The sequence below is a fragment of the Apium graveolens genome, chromosome 1 (assembly GCF_009905375.1).
Source record: "Apium graveolens cultivar Ventura chromosome 1, ASM990537v1, whole genome shotgun sequence".
In the NCBI taxonomy this organism is placed as follows: Eukaryota; Viridiplantae; Streptophyta; class Magnoliopsida; order Apiales; family Apiaceae; genus Apium; species Apium graveolens.
Window position 1 is genome coordinate 86,495,136 of NC_133647.1, and position 13,615 is coordinate 86,508,750.

Genomic DNA, 13,615 nt, shown 5'->3' on the forward strand with positions numbered 1-13,615 from the left:
GTAAATTAAGACTTAAAGCCAAACCTTTGATAGAACCCTTACAAGTAGAAATAGCCAATCATGAGATTATTCCTGTTAACCAGATTCACCCCGCCTGTGAGATAGGCATAGGGGAGCAATCTTTTAGTGTTGATCTGATTCCTTTTAAATTAGGGGAGTTTGATATAATTTTGGGAATGGACTGGCTATCTAGCAATGATGCTCAGATAGACTGTAAAGGGAAGAAAGTTAAGTTAAATATCCCAGGGAAGAAAGAAGTTATATTTAGAGGAAAGAGGCAGACGCAGAAATTTTTGAATATGGCCCAGGCCAGAAGGATGCTACGAACAGGAAATGAGGCCTACCTAGCCTATGTGGTGGACACGCAGAAGGAGGTGCCCAACTTACAAGATATTTCAGTAGTCAACGGATTTAAAGATGTATTCCCACAAGACCTTCCGGGATTACCACCCGATAGAGTGATTGAATTTGCTATTGAGTTGGCCCCAGGGACGGCGCCAGTTTCAAAAGCACCTTACCGGTTAGCCCCGTTAGAAATGAAGGAATTAGCTATCCAATTGAAGGAACTCTTGGATAAGGGTATGATAAGACCCAGTGTGTCTCCATGGGGAGCACCAGTTTTATTTGTTAAGAAGAAAGATGGGAGCATGAGGCTGTGCATCGACTATCGAGAGTTGAACAAGCTAACCATAAAGAACAGGTACCCATTACCTAGAATAGACGATCTGTTCGACCAGCTAAAGGATGCTGTTTATTTTTCCAAGATCGACCTGAGAACTGGATATCACCAACTAAAGATTAAACCCGAAGATATTTTCAAGACAGCGTTCCGTACCAGATATGGGCATTATGAGTTCTTGGTAATGTCCTTTGGATTAACCAACGCCCCAGCGGCTTTCATGGATTTAATGAATAGAGTGTTTAAGAAGTACTTGGACAAATGTGTGATAGTTTTTATCGATGATATTTTATCTACTCAAGGACTGAGACAGAACATGCAGAGCATTTGAGGATAGCTCTAGAAATACTTAGAGAGGAGCAGTTGTATGCCAAATTCTCGAAGTGTGAGTTCTGGCGGAATGAAGTACAGTTTTTAGGACATGTGATCAATAAAGAAGGAGTATTGGTCGACCCCTCCAAGATAGAGGCGGTCTCAAATTGGGAAAGGCCAAAAACACCCACAGAGGTAAGGAGTTTCATAGGATTGGCCGGCTACTATCGTAGATTTGTACAGGACTTTGCGAAGATCGCAGCCCCTTTGACCCGACTTACTCGTAAGACAGAGAAGTTTGAATGGACGGAGAAATGCGAGAACAGTTTTCAGGAATTAAAGAAAAGGTTGATAACGGCTCCGGTGTTGGCATTGCCGGACGGAAAAGGAGATTTTGTGATATATAGTGACGCGTCGCACAAAGGATTAGGGTGTGTGCTTATGCAGCACGGTAAAGTGATTGCGTATGCATCGAGACAACTGAAGGAATACGATATTAGATATCCTACTCATGACCTTGAGCTCGCGGCAATAGTATTTGCCTTAAAAATTTGGAGGCACTACTTGTATGGAGAGAAGTGCGAGATTTTCACAGACCATAAGAGCCTCAAGTACATATTTACGCAGAAAGAGCTCAACATGCGCCAAAGGAGATGGTTAGAACTAATCAAGGACTATGATTGTGAGATTCTCTATCATCCAGGGAAAGCCAATGTGGTGGCTGATGCCCTTAGTAGAAAGGAAAGACTCAGAATGGTAACGACTTCGGAAGAATTGATAAGGGATTTTGAGAGAATGGAAATAGAAGTAAAGGTAACCGGAACCGGAACTGAAAAGCTTTTTGAGATCTCAATGCAGCCAGAGTTATTGGAAAAGATCAGATTGTGCCAGGAGAAAATAATGAATGAAGGCAGAGAGTCAATGACTGAAGAGGAGATCCATACTGAGAAAGATGATAAAGGGATAATGAGGTACTCCTATCGGATTTGGGTTCCGAATGTTCAAGAGCTTAAAGATGAGATTTTGGATGAAATCCATAGTTCAAGGTATTCCATTCACCCGGGAAGTACCAAGATGTATAGGGATTTGAAGGAATATTACTGGTGGCCCAACATGAAGAGGGACGTAGCAGAATGGGTAAACAAATGTTTGACTTGCCAAAGGGTAAAAGCAGAGCACTAGAGACCCAGTGGACTCTTACGACCCCTGGAGATTCCCGAATGGAAATGGGAACAGATAGCGATGGATTTTGTTGTAGGCTTGCCAAGGACGAAAGCCAATCACGACGCCATTTGGGTAATTATAGACCGACTGACAAAGTCAGCTCATTTCATTCCTATCAATGAGAGATACACAGTCGATAGACTGATGGACATTTACCTTAAGGAAATAGTGACGCGACATGGAGTCCTAGCGTCCATTGTCTCAGACCGAGACCCCAGGTTCAACTCCAGATTTTGGAGGAGCTTTCAGGAATGTGCGGGGACCAAGTTAAATATGAGTACCGCGTACCATCCCCAGATGGATGGGCAGAGTGAAAGGACCATCCAGACTAGAGGATATGTTAAGAGTCTGTGCAATAGACTTTAAAGGGAGTTGGGATGATCACTTGCCGTTGATCGAGTTTTTTTATAACAATAGCTTTCATGCTAGCATCGGAATGCCGCCTTATGAGGCCATGTACGGAAGAAGGTGTCGATCTCCCTTATACTGGGATGAAGTGGGGGAGCGGAAGATGCTCGGACCCGAAGTGGTCCAAAGGACCAAAGATATAGTGGATCTTATCAGAGGGCGACTTGTAGCAGCCCAAGACAGACAGAAGAAATATGCAGACCTAGCCCGAAAGGACAAGGAATATGAAGTAGGGGACTTAGTACTGCTAAAGGTATCCCCTTGGAAGGGATTAATGAGGTTCGGAAGGAAAGGAAAACTAAGCCCAAGATACATTGGACCTTTTGAGATATTAAGACGGATTGGAAAGTTAGCTTACGAGCTAGCCTTACCCCCTAACTTGCAACAAGTTCATAATGTGTTCCATGTGTCAATGCTAAGGAAGTATCATCGGGATGCCAGACACATAGTGGAGTACGAGCAGGTGGATATGCAACCAGATCTGACTTACGCGGAGAAGCCAGTAAGGATTATAGATAAGAAGGAGCAGGTGCTTCGGAACAAAGTGATCAAGCTAGTCAGAGTACTATGGCAGAATCATAATATAGAAGAATCGACTTGGGAACTAGAGAGCGCAATGCTAGAAAAGTACCCCCATTTGTTTTCTGTTTGATTCCGGGGCGGAATCCTTTAAAGGAGGGGAGACTGTAATAACCCCCAAAATTTTCAACTTTTTTTGTAACCCTTGTGAATAGTGTTTTTGCTGAATGAGAGAACTTTTAATGCCACACTATGTAGGGGTTCTATTATGGATATTCTGAGATTTTATTAGTACTCTATATGGTATATGAGTGTATGTAAAGATCGTCAGAATCCAATTCCGAACACTTTGATTTTTCCCGGAAATACACTAGATACGGAGAGAATTGAGTATAAGGTAACAGGATAAAAAGGATTTAAATTAAAGGATTATAATAGAGGATCATAAAAAGGAATATAATGTATTGAGAAAGGTTATGGGAACCTAAGTAATAAGATCCCGGGTATGATCCTTCAAACGATAAACGAAAACGAAAGTTAAGCGAACCGTATAACAGATCAGCGGTCATTAGGCAAACAATTAGGAAGTTAAGCAAAGGGATTAGAGAGAGTGATGTCACCCAACCAATGAGAAGAGGACAAGGAGGGAAAGATGACATCACAACATGACATAGGCATGACATGGGAAGGAAGGAGATGTGGTGGATTTTTAACCACACAAAATCAAGGTTAAATTGGTAATTAACCAAAAACAAAACAAAATCAAATAAACCAAGCCAAATAATTCATTCTTCATCAAAACAAAAAGAAACCAAGGCATTATTCTTCAATTGCTCTCGGCTTTTTACTATTCCAAAGGCAAGAAATTTCAAAAATTCAAGATCCAAGCTTCCTAAATTGGTGAGTTAATTCCCTAATCATCCTTATGCATAGTTAGGGCTATATCATGAGTTTAAGCCATCAATTCTTTCTCAATATTCTTCATTAAATCAATGAAGAAGACAATGAATAGTGTTTTCAAGTTTTTAACTTGAAATTTTTCTTGTTTTCCTTTAAGATCCAAGCATCCCTAAGACTTCTCAAAGCTTCTTAAGGCTTCCTAGCTACTCCCACCACTTCAAGGAAGGTATATCATCTCCAAACCCTAGATTTCTATGTTTAATAAGATGATTTTGATTATTATGGTGATATTGTAGCTTAATGTTTGTGGTTTAGAGTTTGGGTTGAAGTGGTATTGAAATGGAATGGTAAATCTTGTTGTTTTGGTTAAAAGAATATAGTATAGTTAAATTCAAGCTTAGGCATAAGTATGAATGTTAAAAATTGAATTTATTGGGGCTGTTATGATGTGATAAGGATGGATGTTGGTTGTATGATTGATTTGAGGTTGAATTGGGATGGTTTTTGAATGGTTTAAAATTGGGAAATCGCGTAAACATAGCCGTCGTAACGTCCGATTTTCTTTAGACTGTTTTTGTGCATAACATTAGGACCCGAGAACCCCCTGCTAGATTATGACCATTGCCATGTCTAAATAGCTCGTGTTACGAGCTTCGTTTTGATATGTAGTTCGTTCGATTCCGATGCACGGTTTAGGAGAAATGACCGTTTCAAGTAACGGCGTTTCGCGAACGAAACTTTTCCCCTCGCCTTACTTTGAAACATAGGTTAAAGAACAAAAAGGGTTAATTAATGTATGAAACATTTATGGTAAGTGTGTTAGGCAGTTGGTAAGACACTCGCGAAGGAATCGCCTTAAAACTCGTAAAGGTTAAATTATTAAAAATGGTGGAGCCGAGGGTACCCGAGTGACTTAAGAGAATCAGTAAGCGCAAAACAAGCGTTAGAGTCTAAGTTAGTTAAAGTATAGATTTACAAGTGACTTTGGTTTAATTCCAACTTACTTGTTGTTTATAGGTTACCAGACTCGTCCCGAGCCTTTTATCACCCCAAGTCGCTCAGGAAAGTTTTCTACCCGTTATAACTGTTGTTGTGATGTATATATGTATATGCATTATCTTGTGATAGATGCATGTTGGTTAATTAGCAAATGTTGCGATATATTGAAGCATGCTGATATGGTATATATATGCATGCCTGTTTCGTATTCTTGCCATATATATATCTGATTGGTTCAGTTGATAATACCTATGCTAGAGGATAACGGTAATTTGCATATACCCTTATTATAGTGACCCAAAAGGTGAAAACATTTTCTAAAACCGGGAGTCGAGGATCCCGAGTAGATTTTGTATATATGTATATATATATATATATTTATATATATATATGGTTATAGTTTTCAAAACTATTAATCGAATAAGGGTTATTCGATAACTTTATATTATTATTGAATATTACTTGGATATTCATTCGAGGATGTATGACTCCTTTATTTTATGAATATTATCTATAATATTCATTCGAGGTATTATGACTCCGCTTATTACTGAAATATATTCTTTATTTCATTAAAGAATAAGGTGTCAATAATCAAACTTATTTTCGATTATTCAAATAAAGATAGTACTTTTATATAAGTATATCTTTGGTTATTTAATATCCATTTCAAGTATAAGTTTTAATACTTCTACTTCGATTATTTTTATAAGGATTATCTTTATGAGAATATTATTTAAATAATAATATTCAGACATTTTCTAAATATATTGGGACTGATTTACTTCATTAAATCAACATTACTCCAAACACTCTTTAAAGTGTTTTCGAGTCTTCAAAATGATTTTTAAAAGTTAGAGCGGATCCCAAAACTCATTTTTATATTTAAGATCTTCCTTTTAAAAAGGGGATTTAAATACTAGCTCAAAACCTGAGGGATCCGGCTCTATGGTGTATTTTATATTCGCAATAAGGTTGCAGTTTTGGTAAATGAATTGATTACTTACCCAACGTTCGGGAAGTATGTCCATCTATTGAGTCGGCATAAGCAACATGGACTCAGTGGGCGTCCATGATAGTGTAAGTGGCTCAGTGGGAGTCCATCAAATGCGTAAGTGGCTGAGTGGCAGTCCAGCATTAGGTCCTATTGCGGCCAGGGTGATGACCAGTGGGGAATTCGTCCATCTACTAGTAGAAAAGGTTACTTATTGGTATCTTTGCCTGATCAGCAAGATACCTGGTTTATGCCAAAATTCTTTTCCTTTCCAAAATTCATTGGATGTTTCAAACTCTGTTCATACTTTACATGATAGAGGTTTTCAGGAAATGTATAAAGAAGATGTATATGTGGATATATATATATATATATCAGAACTTAATGAAGTATATCATAACTTCATTTCCTTTAATAATATTTCAAAGATTTAATCTATTCAAATCTTGTCTTGTAGTCTCATCTATGTGATGAACTGTTGAAAGCTCATTATACTTTGAACAGTGGTAGTTCAAGTAGCTTTATAAATGATATAAGTGTAGTGAAGTATCTGGTAACTTCATCCCTTGTTTTTACTTATATCTAGTAAGTAATTATCTTACACATGATAAAAGATTCTAGTAAGTATCCATTTAGATACTTATATTATTGTTATCACTATATATTATCTTGCGAGCTGTAAGGCTCACTCTTGCTTTATTTCTTCATCACACAACAACAGTTAGGAATGATGGCCAGACTCCAGCAGACCCAGCGCAAGCGCGTGGGAAGCGTCCCGCGTCTTCCCGATGATGTTGTAGCTGCTATAGCTGCAGAGGTAGATCTATTGGTAGACCAGACACTCTACTTTTGAGAATCAAATTATGTATAATTATAACTTGTGGCAGATAATGGCAATTAACTGTAAATTATCAAGTAATCATTTTGGGTTGTAATAACTTTTAAATTATGAATTCAAAGACTTGTACTTATTTCAATTTCATCTCTGAGACTATAACGGGTTGTGGTGTGTGTTAGTGTGGGGTCACAGCATAAGATTATTTATTATTAATTAAGTGAAGTGATATTGTGGAAAGAAAGACCGTGACGACCCGGATCCCCGACCCCGGATCTGGGGGTGTTACAATGACACAAGCTTATTCCCTAGTAATTGACGGGTGCCAGTTGTGCTTTTCCTGTCTATTTTGCTACCTGCATAATTTGCATCTGAGTAGCCAATTAGATCAAAACCAGACTCTCTAGGGTACCAAATTCCTAGATTTGGAGTCCCTTTGAGATATCTGAAAATTCTTTTAATAACCACTAAGTGAGATTCTTTAGGGTCAGCTTGAAATCTAGCACAGAGACATGTAGAAAACATTATATCAGGTCTACTAGCAGTTACATATAAAAGTGAGCCAACCATGCCTCTATAACTTGTGATATCCACAGACTTTTCAGCCTTGTTTAATTCAAGTTTGGTGGCAGTGGTCATGGGAGTTTTTGCAGATGAACAATCCATTAAGTCAAACTTCTTTAAAAGATCATAAATATATTTAGTTTGACTAATGAAAATTCCACCACTAACTTGTTTAACTTGTAAACCGAGAAAATAAGTTAGCTCTCCCATCATGCTCATTTCATATTTACTTTGCATTAACTTAGCAAACTTTTTACAAAGCTTATCATCTGTAGAGCCAAATATAATATCATCTACATAAATTTGTACAAGTATCTTAGAGCCATTAACATTTCTAAAGAAGAGAGTTTTATCAACAGTACCTCTTGTGAAGTAATTATCTAGAAGAAATTTTGACAAAGTCTCATACCAGGCTCTAGGTGCTTGCTTTAGTCCATAGAGTGCTTTCAACAGATAATACACATAGTCTGGAAAATTTGGATCTTCAAATCCTGGAGGTTGGCTTACATAAACTTCTTCCTCCAATTCTCCATTCAGAAATGCACTCTTGTCATCCATTTGATAGACCTTGAAATTGGCATGGGCTGCATAGGCTAGAAAGATTCTGATGGCTTCAAGTCTGGCAACTGGAGCAAATGTCTCATCAAAATCTATTCCCTTTTGTTGAGAATAGCCTTTAGCAACCAATCTGGCTTTATTCCTTATGACAATGCCATTTTCATCCATCTTGTTTCTGAATACCCATTTTGTGTCAATAGAGCTCTTGTTCTTTGGCTTGGGTACCAGCTTCCATACCTTGTTCCTCTCAAATTGGTTTAGCTCCTCTTGCATTGCTAAAATCCAATCTGGATCCAATAGGGCTTCTTCCACTCTCTTAGGTTCCTCCTGTGATAGAAAACTACTATACAAACATTCATCTTGAGTAGCCCTTCTAGTTTGCACTTTAGATGTTGCATCACCAATGATCAATTCAAAAGGGTGATTCTTGGTCCATTTCCTTTGAGGTGGTAGGTTAGCTCTAGATGAGGTTGCCTCGGTATTGTCATGATGTGAGATAGAATGTTGATTGGTTGAAACTCCCCCTGAGTTGCTGATCCTTTGAAAGGAATTGGGAGTTCTATTACTTGATGAAGTGAAATGATTATCCGTTGACAGACTGTGATCAATGGATGCTTCATTATGAACTTCAACGGATGATGCACTTTGTCTTTCAACGGATGCTGCATTGCTTCTATCAACGGAAGCTGAATTATGACTTTCAACGGATGCAGCATTCTGTGCATTGTCCAAAGGCAGATTTTGAATTCTTTTCGAGGTGCCTTCTCCATCATTCTCATCTTCACTATCATCACAATATATCTCAATGTTGTCAAATTTGAGTCCTTCATGATGTCCCTCATCTGTTAGTCCATCAATCTTTTTATCATCAAACACAACATGCACAGATTCCATGATAATGTTGGTTTTTAGATTGTAGACCTATATGATTTTCCAGCAGAATAACCAACAAATATTCCTTCATCAGCTTTTGCATCAAACTTTCCTTTGTGATCTGGTTAATTCCTTAGAATGTAGCATTTGCAACCAAAGACATGAAGAAAGTTTAAGGTTGGTTTTCTTCTTTTGAACAATTGATAGGGAGTCATGCCTTTTGCTTGATTGATTAGATAAATATTCTGAGTGTAACATGCACAGTTAACAGCCTCAGCCCAAAAGTATGTTGGGAGTTTTGACTCTTCAAGCATTGTTCTTGCTGCATCAATTAGTGACCTGTTCTTCCTTTCCACCACACCATTCTGTTGTGGAGTCCTTGGAGCTGAGAACTCATGCATGATCCCATTTTCTTCACTGAACAACTTCATGGTTGAATTCTTGAACTCAGTTCCATTGTCAATCCTGATATTCCTTACTTTGAAATCTGGATGATTGTTGACTTGCTTGATATGATTGATAATGATTTCACTAGCTTCATCCTTTGATCCAAGAAAATAAGTCCATGAAAACTTTGAGAAATCATCTACAATCACTAGGCAATGTCTTTTCCTTGAAATTGACAATACATTGACTGATCCAAAAAGATCCATGTGTAGCAGTTGTAATGGTTCATCAATTGCTGATTCAAGCTTCTTACTGAATGATGCTTTCTTTTGCTTTCCTTTCTGATAAGCATCACACAGTCCATCCCTTGTGAATTCCACTAGAGGCATTCCTCTAACTAAATCCTTTTTGACTAGATCATTCATTGTCTTGAAATTCAAATGGGACAGCTTCTTGTGCCATAGCCAACTTTCAACTGGACTTGCTTTGCTGAAAAGACAAGTAATTGATTCTACATCTATAGCGTTGAAGTCAGTCAAGTACACATTCCAGTTAGAACCACTTTGTTATCCTTCTTATTTATGACAACACAGGCTTCAGAATTGAAGGAAACAGTGTTCCCTCTGTCACTGATAAGTGGCATTTTATACCACTTAGAACATCTTAAAATGGCTTAAATTGGTGCCTTGAAATCAAGTATTTTGTGTATTTGATGCGTTTTTCTAGTGTTTATGCATTTCAGGGTATTAGTTGCATTTTGGAGGAGTAATCATCAAGAATAAGCCTTGGCATGTGTTAACCATTGCGAGAGGAAAGAAATGGGCAGATTACGGCGAAGAAACGGAGCAAACTCAGGATTTTTCCAGAAGGGTCCTGAGCGCCCGCTCAGCAATGCTGAGCGGCCGCGCAGAAAGCTGAGCGCCCGCTCAGCTATGCTGAGCGGTCGCGCAGGGTCGGGAAAAAAAGACAATTTATTTTAGGACTTCTACTTCTGTTTGGCTTCCACTTCTATGTAATCTGAGTTTTATGGGACTATTATATAAGTAGATTTGGAGACGTTTTCACGAGTTGGATCGTGGTATTAAGCAAGGAGCGAAGGAGATAAGGAGGAAGACCGTTTTAGCACACAGCAACGAAGAGGAAGCATATTTTCTCGTGATTCTTGTTTCGTTGTAACGTTGGATGCTAGTTTTCTTACTTTGAACCTATTTACTCTTGTGACGTACTCTGATTTAATATAATTAGTTTAGTTATTATTTTCGTGTGTTTGTTTATCATGATTTCATATGAACCCATGATGACGATGAGTGCTATTATAGGCTAATCGTGATCATGGGTTGCAACGGATTTACTATGGAATTCTTTAGTTAATTGTTTAATACTTTAGTGTGTGATGATTGTATGATATCTAGTATTGGTTGTGCATATTCATCTTATGTGCGTCGCGAACATATAAGATAGGGTGTTAATCTCTTGTGAAGCGACGATGGATCTTGAGATTTAGAACTTGCCATGCTAGCATAGGTTCATGTACGGTGTGCATGATTAGTGGGTAACTCTAACAGTTTTATTTGCCCTGTGTAATCAAAAGGAATAACTTGTGCTTAAATCGTTGTGTTGTCAATTTCTGTAGACATATAGGAACTCAACATAATTGATGACTATTCAACTTCTATCTTAATTGTGGATGTTTGGTAGAATGGTATTAGTACAATGAAAGTTGGCTTTTATCAGTTTCGTGTTATTCGATTAATATCATCACTGTCACATGCTAAAGGTAATAACAATAACTATTGAAGGAAGTAGTAATGAAGTTGTGATCTCATGAATGTTTTAATATTGTTAAATTAAAGTGTTAATTAAGTGATTAATTAAGTAGTTAATTGTAGTTAATGTTTAGTCAACAATTCTAAGTGTTAGTGTCTTAACATTGAGAAGTAATCATACATTGGTGCGTGAGTTTAATTAAACAATAATTAGTCTGAGTCTCTGTGGGAACGAACTAGAAAGTATTCTATATTACTTGCGAACGCGTATACTTGCGTGAATATTAGTGCGTATTTTCGCCCTAACAAGTTTTTGGCGCCGCTGCCGGGGACTCGTCGTATTTGTTTAGTTTAGGTACTTACCATCATTGGTCATTAGGACTCAGTGATTAGGACGTAGTAGTTACTTATTGTTTCCGGTTGTGTTTCAGGTACTTTAGCGAGCGTTTATGCAAACTCGTTCTCGTACTCGCAAGAGGACTTTAGATATAGCTGAGGAGACAGAAGAAGTTCTTGATATTCCGGAGAAGTTAGATTTTGAAGATTCGGATTCAGGAACTGAGCGGAAAGAACCAGTAAATATGGGTGATCGTATTATTCAGGCTGATCCAGCTCTTATGGAATTTTCTCGGCCAAAAATTGATGACATTCAGTCAAGCATCCTTCATCCAACTATTCAAGCTAACAACTTTGAAATCAAGCCGGGCACTATTCAGATGGTGCAGAATTCTGTTTCTTTTGGAGGAGCTGCGACTGAAGACCCCAACATGCACATAAGGAATTTTGTCGAGATCTGCAGCACTTTTAAGTATAATGGCGTGACTGATGAGGCTATCAAGCTGAGGCTTTTCCCATTCTCACTGAGGGACAAAGCTAAGGACTAGTTACATTCTGAACCAGATGGATCCATCACTATGTGGCAAGATCTTGCGTAAAAGTTTCTGGTGAAGTTTATCCGATGGCAAAGACTGCTGCTATGAGGAGTGCTCTTACTCAGTTTGCGCAGCAACCTACAGAATCTATGTGCGAAGCTTGGGAACGCTACAAGGAAATGTTGAGAAAGTGTCCACATCATGGAATGCCTGATTGGATGGTGATCACTGGTTTCTATAATGGTTTGGGGGCCCAATCTCGGCCCATGCTCGATGCAGCAGCTGGAGGCGCCTTATGGGCTAAAAGCTATACTGAGGCTTATAATCTTATCGAGACTATGGCTGCAAATGAGCATCAAAACCCAACTCAGAGGATGATGCCTGGTAAGGTAGCAGGTATTCTGGAAGTCGATGCAGCCACCACTATTGCAGCACAGCTTCAAGCGCTGTCAATGAAGGTTGATTCTCTGGCTACATATGGAGTTAATCAAATAACTATGGTTTGTGAGCTTTGTACAGGTTCTCATGCTACGGATCAGTGTTCTCTTGTCAACGAATCTGTTCAGTATGTGAATAATTATCAGCGACAACAGCAGCCTGTGCCAGCTACTCTTCATCCTAATAACAGAAATCATCCAAATTTCAGCTGGGGGAATAATCAGAATGCTATTCAGCCACTATATCAGCAAGGTGTGAGTAAACAGTTTAACCCACCTGGATACCAGCAACCACAACAGTATGCTTAAAGGCAATCATATCCTCAACAGGGAAGTGCAACTACACCTACTAGTGCTGATTTTGAGGAACTTAAGCTGTTATGCAAGAGTCAGGCGGTTTCTATCAAGACCTTGGAAAATCAAATCGGTCAAATAGCCAATGCAGTGCTCAATCGTCAACCTGGCACTCTTCCCAGTGACACGGAAGTACCAGGCAGGAAGGAAGCTAAAGAACAAGTCAAGGCTATTACCTTAAGGTCTGGAAAAGTTGATGATGTTGAAAAGGCAAAAGAAGGAGAAGCTGAAATTAGAGATGAAGAAGCTAAGCAAAAGGAGAAAGCGGCAAAACCAAGGAAGACTACTGTTGAACACACTCTTCCTGAGGGTAATACAGGGGAGAAACAACTCTATCCTCCACCACATTTTCCTAAGAGATTGCAGCAACAAAAGCCGGATAGACAGTTCGGTAAGTTTCTGGAGGTGTTCAAGAAACTTCACATCAATATACCTTTCGCTGAGGCTCTGGAGCAAATGCCTAGTTATGCGAAGTTTATGAAGAGCATTCTTTCAAGGAAGGTGAAACTGGATGACCTTGAGACCGTTGCTCTCACGGAAGAATGCAGCGCTGTTCTGCAGCAAAAGTTACCTCCAAAACTGAAAGATCCAGGTAGCTTCACCATTCCTTGCACCATTGGCAAGTTGACTTTTGACAAGTGCCTTTGTGATTTGGGAGCAAACATCAATCTGATGCCGTTGTCGATCTTTAAAAAGTTGGATTTGCGTGATCCAAAGCCCACATACATGTCTCTATAATTGGCTGATCGTTTTATTACTTACCCAAGGGGCATAGTGGAGGATGTGCTAGTCAAGGTGGATAAGCTCTTCTTTCCTGCAGATTTTGTTATTCTGGATTTTGAGGAAGATAAGAAGATTCCCATAATCTTGGGAAGACCTTTCTTGGCTACTGGCCGTACCTTGATAGATGTGCAGATTGGTGAACTTACTATGC

At 38.8% G+C, this 13,615-nt stretch overlaps 1 non-coding gene across 1 annotated transcript; it reads right to left on the bottom strand.

Moving 5' to 3' along the window:
• Positions 1-11,991: 11,991 nt before the first annotated feature.
• Positions 11,992-12,098, bottom strand: LOC141683957 (small nucleolar RNA R71). Its single transcript, XR_012560511.1, has one exon. It is a non-coding gene; the product is annotated as a small nucleolar RNA R71 (small nucleolar RNA).
• Positions 12,099-13,615: the final 1,517 nt, after the last annotated feature.